The sequence below is a fragment of the Moschus berezovskii genome, chromosome 17, assembly GCF_049115385.1.
Source record: "Moschus berezovskii isolate FMDL1 chromosome 17, NW_MosBer_1.0, whole genome shotgun sequence".
Classification (NCBI taxonomy): Eukaryota; Metazoa; Chordata; class Mammalia; order Artiodactyla; family Moschidae; genus Moschus; species Moschus berezovskii.
Window position 1 is genome coordinate 54,070,561 of NC_142476.1, and position 12,310 is coordinate 54,082,870.

General features: G+C 40.6%; 1 pseudogene; it reads left to right on the forward strand.

Annotated features, from left to right (window-relative positions):
- The first annotated feature begins 5,619 nt into the window (after positions 1-5,619).
- LOC129551576 (dolichol-phosphate mannosyltransferase subunit 3-like) lies at positions 5,620-5,897 on the forward strand (annotated as a pseudogene).
- The last annotated feature ends 6,413 nt before the right edge of the window (positions 5,898-12,310 follow it).

The following is a 12,310-nucleotide window of genomic DNA, read 5'->3' on the forward strand; positions in this document are numbered from 1 at the left end:
CATCTCATCCTCTGTCATCGCCTTCTCCTCCTGCCTTCAATCTTTCCCAGCATCAGGGTCTTTTCAAATGAGTCAGTTCTTTACATCAGGTGGCCAAAATATTGGAGTTTCAGCTTCAGCATTAGTTCTTCCAATGAATATTCAGGGCTGATCTCCTTTAGGATGGACTGGTTGGATCTCCTTGCTGCCCAAGGGACTCAAGAGTCTTCTTCAACACCACAGTTCAAAAGCATCAATTCTTCAGTGCTAAACTTTGTTTCTAGTCCAACTCTCACATCCATACGTGGTAGTTGGAAAAACCATATCCTTGACTAGACAGACCTTTCTTGGCAAAGTAATGTCTCTGCTTTTTAATATGCTGTGTAGGTTGGTCATAACTTTTCTTCCAAGGAGCAATTGTCTTTTAACATCATGGCTGCAGTCACCATCTGCAGTGATTTTGGAGCCCCAAAAATAAAGTCTGTCATTGTTTCCAGTGTTTCCCCAACTATTTGCCATGAAGTGATGGGACTGGATGCCATGATCTTAGTTTTCTGAATGTTGAGTTTTAAGCCAACTTTTTCACTCTCCTCTTTCACTTTCATCAAGAGGCTCTTTAGTTCATCTTCACTTTCTGCCATAAGGGTGGTGTCATCTGCATATCTGAGATTATTGACATTTCTCCCAGCAATCTTGATTCCAGCTTGTGCTTCATCTAGCCCAGCGTTTCTCACGATACGCTCTGCATATAAGTTAAATAAGCAGGGTGACAATATACAGCCTTGACGTACTCCTTTTCCTATTTGGAACCAGTCTGTTGTTTCATGCCCAGTTCTAACTGTTGCTTCCTGACCTGCATACAGATTTCTCAAGAGGCAGGTCAGGTTGTCTGGTATTCCCATCTCTTGAAGAATTTTCCAGTTTGTGGTGATCCACACAGTCAAAGTCTTTGGTGTAGTCAATAAAGCAGAAATAGATGTTTTTCTGGAACTCTCTTGCTTGTTTGATAATCCAATGGATGTTGGCAATTTGATCTCTGGTTTATCTGCCTTTCCTAAAACCAGCTTGAACATCTGGAAGTTCACGGTTCACATACTGTTGAACCTTTATAGTCCTTCAAATTATCTCTATTAGTGAAATCTTTCCATTCTAGTTGCGCATATGTTTTATAACAGTTCAGTTCAGTCAGTAAGTCGTGTCTGACTCTTTGTGACCCTGTGGACTGTAGCACGTCAGGCTTCCCCGTCCTTCACTATCTCCCGGAGCTTGCTCAAACTCATGTCCATTGAGTTAATGATGCCATACAACCATCTCATCCTCTGTTATCCCTTCTCCTCCTGCATTCAATCTTTTCCAGCATAAGAGACTTTTCCAATGAGTCAGCTCTTTGCATCAGATGGCAAAAGTATTGGAGTTTTAGCTTCAGCATCAGTCCTTCCAATGAATATTCAGGGTTGATTTCCTTTAGGATTGACTGATTTGATCTTGCAGTCCAAGGGACTCTTAAGTGTCTTCTCCAACACCACATTTCAAGAGCGTCAATTCTTTGGCACTCAGCTTTCTTTCTTTCTTTTAATTAATCAATTTATTTTAATTGGAGGTTAATTATAATATTGTGGTGGTTTTTGCCATACATCAGCTTGAATCAGCTGCTGGTGTACAGGTGTCCCCCCATCCTGAAACTCTCACCCACCTCCCTCCCCACCCCATCCCTCTGGGTTGTTTCAGAGCACCAGCTTTGAGTGTCCTGCCTCATACATTGAATTCACACTGGTCATATATTTTACATATGGTAATATATATGTTTCAGTACTATTCTCTCATAACATCCCACCCTTGCCTTCTTCCACATAGTCCAAAATTCTGTTCTTCACATCTGTATCTCTTTTGCTGTCTTGCATATAGGGTCATCCTTAATGTCTGTCTAAATTCTATATATATGCACTAATATACTGTATTGGTGTTTCTCTTTCTGACTTACTTCACTCTGTATAATAGGTTCCAGTCTCATCCACCTCATTAGAACTGACTCAAATGTGTCCTTTTTTATAGCTGAGTAATATTCCATTGTGTCCAAATAGGAAAAGGAGTACATCAAGGTTGTATATTGTCACCCCGCTTATTTAACTTATATGCAGACTACATCATGAGGAACACTGGGCTGGAAGAAGCACAAGCTGGAATCAAGATTGCCCGGAGAAATATCAATAACCTCAGATATGCAGATGACACCACCCTAATGGCAGAAAGTGAAGAGGAACTCAAAGGCCTCTTGATGTTAGTGAAAGAGGAGAGTGAAAAGGTTGGCTTGAAGCTCAACATTCAGAAAACGAAGATCATGGCATCTGGTCCCATCACTTCATGGGAAATAGATGGGGAAACAGTGGAAACAGTGTCAGACTTTATTTTTTTGCGCTCGAAAATCATTGCAGATGCTGATTGCAGCCATGAAATTAAAAGACGCTTACTCCTTGGAAGCAAAGTTATGACCAACCTAGATAGCATATTAAAAAGCAGAGACATTGGTTTGCCAATCAAGGTCCATCTAGTCAAAGCTATGGTTTTTCCCGTGGTCATGTAGGGATGTGAGAGTTGGACTGTGAAGAAAGCTGATCACCGAAGAATTGATGCTTTTGAACTGTGGTGCTGGAGAAGACTCTTGAGAGTCCCTTGGACTGCAAGGAGATCCAACCAGTCCATTCTAAAGGAGCTCAATCCTGGGTGTTCATTGGAAGGACTGATGCTCAAGCTGAAACTCCAATACTTTGGCCACCTCATGTGACGAGTTGACTCACTGGAAAAGAGTCTGATGTTGGGAGGGATTGGGGGTGGAACGAGATGGGGATGACAGAGAATGAGATGGCTGGATGGCATCACCGACTCAATGGACATGAGTTTGAATGAACTCCGGGAGTTGGTGATGGACAGGGAGGCCTGGCGTGCTGTGATTCATGGGGTCACAAAGAGTCAGACACGACTGAGCGACTGAACTGAACTGAATATTCCATTGTGTATATATACCACAGCTTCCTTATCCATTCATCTGCTGATGGACATTTAGATTGCTCCCATGTCCTAGCTATTGTAAACAGGGCTGCAGTGAACACTGGGGTACACGTGTCTCTTTTGATTCTGGTTTCCTCGGTGTGTATACCCAGCAGTGGGATTGCTAGGTTTTATGGCAGTTCTATTTCCAGTTTTTAAAGGACTCTCCACACTGTTCTCCATAGTGACCTAGATTGCATTCCCACCATCAGTGTAGGGGGGTTCCCTTTTCTCCACACCCTCTCCAGCATTTATTCTTTGTACACTTTTTGATGATAGCCATTCTGACCCTCATGAGATGGTACCTTATTGCGGTTTTGATTTGCATTTCTCTGGTAATGAGTAATGTTGAGCATCTTTTCATGCGTTTATTAACCACCTGTATGTCGTTGGTGAAATTCTGTTTAGTTCTTTGGCTCATTTTTGTATTGGGTCATTTATTTTTCTGAGCTGCATGAGCTGCTTGTATATTTTATAGATTAATTCTTTGTCAGTCGTTTCATTTGCTATTATTTTCTCCCATTCTGAAGGCTGCCTTTTCACCTTGCTTATAGTTTCCTTCCTTGTGCAAAAGCTTTTAAGTGAAAATGAATGTCTTCCCCAAAGCCATCTATGTATTCAATGCGATCCCTATCAAGCTACCAGTGGTATTTTTCACCACAGAACTGGAACAAATAATTTCACAATTTGTATGTAAACACAAAAAACCTCTAATAGCCAAAGTAATCTTGAGAAAGAAGAATGGAACTGGAGGAATCAACCTTCCTGACTTCAGTCTATATTACAAAGTTACAGTCATCAAGACAGTATGGTACTGGCACAAAGACAGAAATATAGATCAATAGAACAAAATAGAAAGCACAGAAATAAATTCATGCACATATGAACATCTTATCTTTGACAAAGGAGGCAAAAATATACAATGGATAAAAGACAGTCTCTTTAACAAGTGGTGCTGGGAAAACTGGTCAACCACCTGTGAAAGAATGAAACTAGAACACTTTCTAACACCATACACAAAAGTAAACTTAAAATGGATTAAAGATCTAAATGTAAGACCAAAAACTATAAAACTCTTAGAAGAAAATATAAGCAGAACACTCTCTGACATAAATCACAGCAAGATCCTCTATGACCCACCTCCCAGAGTAATGGAAATAAAAGCAAAAATAAACAAATGGGACATAATTAAACTTAAAAGCTTTTGCACAATGAAGGAAACTGTAAGCAAGTTGAAAAGACAGCTCAGCTTTCTTTATGGTCCAACTCTTACATCCATATGTGACTACTGGAACCATAGCTTTGACCAGATGAACCTTTGACGGCAAAGTAATGTCTCTGCTTTTTAATAGGCTGTCTAAGTTGGTCATAGCTTTTCTTCCAAAGAGCACACGTCTTTTAATTTCATGGCTGCAGTCACCATCTACAGTGATTTTCAAGCCCAAGAAAATAAAGTCTGTCACTGTTTCCATCGTTTCCCCATCTATTTGCCATGAAGTGATGAAATTAAAAGACGCTTACTCCTTGGAAGGAAAATTATGACCAACCTAGACAGCATATTAAAAAGCAGAGACATTACCTTGTCAACAAAGGTTCCTCTAGTCAAGGCTAAGGTTTTTTCAATAGTCATGTATGGATTAGAGAGTTGGACTATAAAGAAAGCTGAGCACCGAAGAAATGATGCTTTTGAACTGTGGTGTTGGAGAAGACTCTTGAGAGTCCCTTGGACTGCAAGGAGGGCCAACCAGTCCATCCTAAAGGAGACCAGTCTTGGGTGTTCGTTGAAAGGACTGATGTTGAGGCTGAAATTGCAATACTTTGGCCACCTGATGCAAAGAGCTGACTCATTTGAAAAGACCTGATGCTGGGAAAGATGGAGGGCAGGAGGAGAAGGGGATGACAGAGGATGAAATGGATGGATGGCATCACCGACTCAATGGACATGAGTTTGGGTAAACTCCAGGAATTGGTGATGGACAGGGAGGCCTGGTGTGCTGCGGTTCATGGGGTCACAAAGAGTTGGACACGACTGACTGAACTGAACTGAACTGAACTAATGGGACCAGATGCCATGATCTTACTTTTTTGAATGCTGAGTTTTAAGCCAGCTTTATTTTATATGACTACTAATAATCAACCATTTCACTTAGAAAATCAGAAGATTTAAATGGGATTTCTGGACTTGTCATGCTTTCTCACTTGCAATGACAAGACACTGCCCTGTGGAGAAGATGCATGTTGTATAGCAGAAATTAACACAACAGTGTGAAGCAATTATACTCAAAAAATAAATAATAACATAAAATGAAAGTTCATTTCATTGTTATTCATGTAATGTCTGTGCTAAACCCTAAGAAAGATTCAAAGTTAATTTCCATCCCTTACTTCCAAAGGGATACCATCTGGTAGTAATCCTTTACTTTTGAATAATATTATTTTCTTTTTGGGCTTCTCAGGTGATACTAGTGGTAAAAACCCACCTGCCAATGCGTGAGACATGAGATGTGGGTTCGATCCCTGGGTTGGGAAGATCCCCTGCAGGAGGACATGGAAACCCACTCCAGTGTGGAGCTGGGAAGAAGCCGGGCAGTGTCCATGACGAAATTAGCACAGTGGCTGTGGGGGCTGGCGCTCCTGGGCTCCACCTGGGTGGCCCTGACCATGGGAGCCCTGGGCCTGGAGCTGCCTTCCTCTTTCCGGGAGGTCCTGTGGCCACTGCCCGCCTACTTGCTGGTATCTGCCGGCTGCTATGCCCTGGGCACCGTGGGCTACCGCATTGCTACTTTTCACGACTGCGAGGATGCCGCCCGCGAGCTGCAGAGCCAGATCAAGAGGCCAGAGCCGACTTGACCCGCCGGGGACTGCGCTTCTGACACTCTAACTCCGATTCCCTCCCAGACAACCTGTTCTCCCATTCCCCCTTAAAGGGCCAATTTATTTTCTAAAAAAAAAAAAAAAAGAAACCCACTCCAGTATTCTTGCCTGGAGAATCACATGGACAGAAGAGGCTGGTGGGCCACAGGTCCATAGGGTCTCAAAGAGTCGGACATGACTGAAACAACACACATACACACATTTGATTTTTACAATGAATGCTATGTGCCAGATCTTCATTTTGATCTAATAATTGCATTGAACAGGGTAGATGAAAAAGCTGAGCACAGGGAGCTTGCAGAATCTCTTAAATAGCTAGTTGGTAGAAGAACAGATACTAGACCTAGAGTCTTCTGAACATCAGAAGTCTGAAAGACAAACTGTAGTCCTGGTTGGCCAATTACTGACTGTGCAGCCTGGGGTCAGTCACTACCTCTGGGCCCTCAGTCTTCCCAGCTGTATAATAATGGAGTTGAAGTAGGTGGCCTCTAGTGGTCCTTCTAGTTCTAAAGTTCCAAGATTCTTTTCCCAAAAAAAGATAATGTGACAACATGGAAGAAAGACCATGTTGTTAGAGGCATAGGTTCCTCAACTTCCTCTGCCTAGGTTGATATTCCTTTGCTTCTTTCTGTGAATCCAGATAGAACTGAATTTTTCTAAAGATGTCTCTTTTCTCCTTACTTTTTCACTTCATTGTAGGTGAGTGCTTTCAGCATCTTCTTTAACAGCTCACTGCTGTGATTCCCATTTCTAGGACTTCTTTTTCAGAAGTCTCCTTTTAAAATATTAAAGCTTTTTGCACTAGAAAACTCTGAATTCTCAGCAGCAGCAGCAGCAGCACTTGCTCTCAAAGGACTCATTGTAAGAAGTTAATATCACTTGCACATCATCTTCCATGACCTCTTTAAGGCTATCCAGTGGTACAAACCATGCAGAGTTGGGAATCTGAGGCATATCAAGTTCAAGACGAAGGAAATCAGGTCCACTCTCAAATTAGACTTGTTTCCACACACTGTTCATATCACTTCCCACCATCATTTTTCAATGTTTTTCTTAACCTGTTAGTAGAATTGTGCCCAAATCCCAGACACATGACCTACCCCTCAGCCTCAATATCATGGATGAGCTATGAAATGGGGTTACTTTCAGTCCATCTTGGATACACAGTTATTTTTGCCTCATTGAATGCTGCACGAATATATATTGAGTAGAAGAAACTTAAGATTTGCTGCCAAAGGCTCAAAGTTTATTGAGTGACGGGGCATTGTTCAGAAGCAGCAGTGTTTTCTTTGAAAGGTCATTGTGCTCACTATACTTATTAACAGCTAAGCAATAATCACAAATCAACCACTTACTGAATATCTCAAATAACCCCTGCTGTTCTGTTTGACTAACAGAATACCAGCAAGTTTAATTTGCTTTTAGCCCATTAGTATTGGGTAGTTTTCTTTGTGATGAGCAAGCTGGAGTTTGAATTTTAAATTCTCTATTCAGTCTCCTCTAAGGAAAAGAGTGAGGTGGTCTGTGTGGCTGCTTTAAAGCCAGTCTTTTTTTTAATGTGCAGTAAACATAGAGGAAGCTTTCTGTTTCCATGAGAGACTGGTTCAATCCACATTAAAAGCAAATTGCAGAGGTCATTCACCAATTTCTGTTATGAAACTGAGGAGTTCGGGAAATGTCTCGACTGCTGCCCAGTCTGTATTTATTCTAGATGCTAAATTTTGGTGTTATACAAGTGTTCATAGCATTCAAGTCAGTTAAATTAACCATGCCTGGCATTCAAATTCCTTTGGTTGTACACTTATAATCACATAAACTGAGTGCCTTGTCTATTAATGCTAAGAGGCAATGAGAATAGTAGAAAGGGCACTAAAACATCTTGTCCAGGCATGACAATGGAGTGTTTATGATGATGAGGCTGGTAGCAAGAGGTGTGTGTGTGTGTGTGCATATTCACACAGGCCCACGTACACACATAGGTGGAGAGATTTAAGGGGGTACTTATGTATCAAGTGGGCTTCCCCACTTGCTCAGTGGTAAAGAATCCAGCTGCAGTGCAAGAGACTTGCAGGAGATGTGAGTTCAGTCCCTGGATAGGAAAGATCCCCTAGAGAAGGAAATGGCCACCCACTCCTGTATTCTTGCCTGGGAAATTCCATTGGCAAAGGAGACTGGTGGGCTGCAGTCATAGGGTTGCAAAAAGTTAGGACACCAGGCCTGAATGACTAAACAATAACAACTATGTATCAAGCAAACAAAATCTTGTAAGGATCCCACTGAAGATAACACATATTGACTTGGATACGCTCCCAGCCTGGTTGAAACATATTATGTGCCCCCATGAGAATGGCTGCACTGAGCTCTTGGTCTCCTTTTGGGAGACTCATTCTGATGAGTCATGTTGATTCCACTTGATAGTCATCTTCATGAACCAGGTCAGTAGCCATTGCATTGATGAAACTTTCCTTGACATTTCCAAACTTCAGGCCAAACTAATTGCTTTCTCTGTGTTTAGTGCATTTTACACACTTGCAATAAACATGATAGCGGGCATTTACAAATCTGTCTGTTCAACTATATTGTGACTTATTTGAGGATAGCAATTTTGTTTTATATTTTTTAATACAGGCAGTGTAGTAAGTGAGGAAGAATCTAAATTTCTAAGCCAGACTTGATTTCAAATCAATTTCAGTATTATGTTGTCTGCTGTCTTGAATAAAGTACCCATAGCTTAACCTCAGTTACTTTATATGGAAAATAGATATGGTGATGTCTAATTCCATAAGGCTTTATAAAAAGTATATTTCCTTTCCTTGTATCTTACCTAAAGCCTAGTGCCTACCAGCAACATAAGCATCATTCAATATTCTCACGTCGTTTGACCTAGAATATCCTGGTAAACTAAAGTACATCCCTCTTCTTCCAAAGAAGTTTGCTCTTTCTCAATAACGGCAGCCTGACAAGGGCATGGTGATGGCCAGACTTCATTAAGGATGTTCATAGAGACTGCAGTTAGGGAGTCAGGGAAACTATTTTTAGAAAAGATATTACCTCTGTGAAAAACTGTTAGTCGCTCAGTCATGTCTGACTCTTCGCAACCCCATGGACTGTAGTTCATGGAATTCTCCAGGCAAGAATATTGGAGTGGGTAGCCATTCTCTTCTCCAGGGGATCTTCCTGACCCAAGGATTGAACTCACATCTCCTGTGTTTCCTACATTCCTCGTGGATTCTTTATCATCTGAGCTACCAGCGAAGCCTTATTACCTCTGAGTAGAAGGTTGATTCAGATTACCTCATTCAGCAGATAGTTTTTCAGTACTTACTATGTGCCTGCCATCTGGGCCAGATACTATAAAGATGGCAATCTAGTGGATGACAAAGATTTTTGAATTAAATAAATAAATATGTATAACTAAATAAAGTAAGTGTAATGAAGGCAGAAATAAAAGCTGAGATACTGAGTTTCTTTCCAAATGTAAGCTACATGATTCAGTGTTAAAAGTTCCAGAAAAGTAGAAAGTTGATCCACAAATTGCAGATGGAAATTTCAAGGTCCTTTGTGAATGTGTGCAATCCTACTTTTTTAATCTTGTGTTCTGTTTCTTCCTAATTGACCCATTTAGTCATTTAGTCAGGGTCTTCTCCTGGTAGCCCAGTGAGCACCCTTGTGTCTGTGGACATGGAGTTTCCTTTACCTGGAAGTTTTTCCATCTCACTACTAAAAATACTGTTAATTATCCTGCCCAGTGTCCAATATTATAAGATAAGCTGGTGAGACTAAATGAGCCCTAAAAACATTTTGATTCTTTTAACCCTGCTAATGAAGGAGGAGGACAGAATGTGCTTTCTACATTTTTTGCTTCTAAATTTTCTTTTCTGTGCTTGGTTACCACGCTGAACTGTGTTTCGCTATTCCTGGTATCAGAGCTCCAGACAGAGGAAGCAGGAATGTAGGGCATGCATTACATGAAAAGTGAAATGTTTTGAAAGGGCTTTGAAGTGTTGAATAGGAATATTGTATTAAGAACATTCCACCAAATGGAAGAAGCCTGGAAACTGGACAAGCTGTGGATGTGCAGATGGTTATTACTAACCATCAGTCAAGTAGAGAACACAGCCCATGTATACGGATCGATATGTTATGTGTCTTTAGACATTGGGATGTACCAAGATGTTGTCAGCAGTTGTTATCTATGTATGTATTGCCTCCAAGGAGAAGAGTCAAACTGCCCATGTCACACAGCCTAGAAGTTCCAGTTTTGTCTGCACCAATGTGAATGAATTCATTTAAAATGTCTGATCAGAGAAAGGCTGCTTCCATACGTGCCTGGAGAAGGAAACAGCAACCCACTCCAGTATTCTTGCCTGGAAAATCGCATGGACAGAAGAGACTGGTGGGCTGTAGTCCATAAGTGCAAATTGACATAAAATGGTGGGTTTGTTTGTTTGTAGATGAGTTGAGGGGCAGGGGAGGCAGAGAAAGATTCTCTATAGTTCTTTTAAAAACCTTCTTTACCCTAATAGTCTAGTAACTGTAGAGCAATCCAACATGCTCCATATTACCCCACAACGTTTTGCAATTAAAATGTGAGCAAATCGCTCTGCCTCAGTCAACACTAATGTTAAAGAACAGCAGAGAGTCCTTTAGATAGGTATGACCACAAGTCAGTCAGCCATTTGAAGTATTACAGAGAGGTGTTATTTCTCAGAGATAAGGAACAAAGAGGTCTTAATATCCGGCTCAGTCAGGGCAGGAAATTGCCTACTTCCTGAGCCAGAGTGGTAGAGGCTGTGGATGGGAGCCAGATATTGGAGGGAAGAGGTTTGTAAGCACTGGAGACCTCGGGATTTTATCATCAGGCACATGGACTTTGTATCAGAATGTCAAGAACTCATTTTGTCTTTAGCCCAGAAAGATGCTTGGCAAATAATTAATTACACTAAAGCATTCTTATAAATGTCATGGCTGGACATTAATTTCCACAGAAGGATATTCATTCTCAGATGTTTATGCTTTTCATTCCTGAACCTCCCCCGGATCATGGTATGTCACCGCATTTTAATTTTAAAGACTATCAATTATCCTGCTAATTCTAAATTCTACTATAAAAGTGTAAAGTACCAGGTTGACCTTACATCCCTTGTCCTAATTACATACATGTGTTTTTATAGACCTTCTATCCCTCTCCAACAACACTAACAAACTAGTTTACAAAGCACTTAACCTCTGCAGCTTTTTTTGTGTGTGTCCTCATTTGTAAATCAAGAGTGTTGAACTAGATGATCTCACATTTGTTTGGGTTCTAAAGAAAAGTGGCAGAAATTCCATAGGTATAAGGCTGTATGGTGTAAAAAGGGAAGTTGGGGGATCTTGCATACCCGAGTCCAAACCCCTGCATGTTCAATTGTTAGATGTGTGACACTGGGAACATTCTCTCATCTCCTCAATCTAGTTTCAACATTTGTAACTGGAATAGTATCTGAGTTATATGGTTGTTATACAATTAAGTGACACAGGGTATTAGAGTGCCTGGCAGACTCATATTTAGTAGCTGTTTCTTATCCCTCTTTCCCTTCTTCCAGCATTATGTAGACTTAATAGATTTTAATGCTGCTACTGCTACTGCTAAGTCACTTCAGTCGTGTCCAACTCTGTGTGACCCCATAGACAGAAGCCCACCAGGCTCCCCCTTCCCTGGGATTCTCAAGGCAAGAACACTGGAGTGGGCTGCCATTTCCTTCTCCAAATAGATTTTACTACCTTTTATTAAAAAAGAAAAAACCCAGGTTCAGATGGTAATGTTGAAGGAAAAAGAAGATAAAGGCTAATTTACAGGAGGATCTAAAGATGAGTTGAATTTTGACAAGCAAAAATAAGGATGCAGTACATTCTACCCAGTGAAGAATGTAATCAAAAGTGTGTTGGCTCTAACTGAAAGGTGTCTGTGGAGAAGTCTCTGATGCTATTGAAATATAGACTCTAGTGGCCAGGATTAAGATATCTATTTTATGTTTCTATCTCTTGACCTATTAATTATTTTTTACTCACATGTTTGTACATTGCACTCAATAGTCTGTTTTTTTCTTTTAAAAGCATTCTTTGGAGATCATCCTATGTATCCATAAAACTCCTTTTTCTTTATTTACTATTTATAATGTACCATTATATGTGTATACCAGAATTGATATAAACAGTACTCTAGTGATGCATATTTAGGTGGTTACCATATTTTGCTTTTATAAACAAGGTTGCAGTGAATCATCTTCTATATACATCACTTTACCACATGTGTAAGCAGATCTGTAGGATAGAGTCCTAAATGCGGATCTGCTGTATTTTTAACTCTGTTAACTATGATCAGATACTCTGCAAACAGATTTTATTGATTTCAATGTATATAGTCTATGTT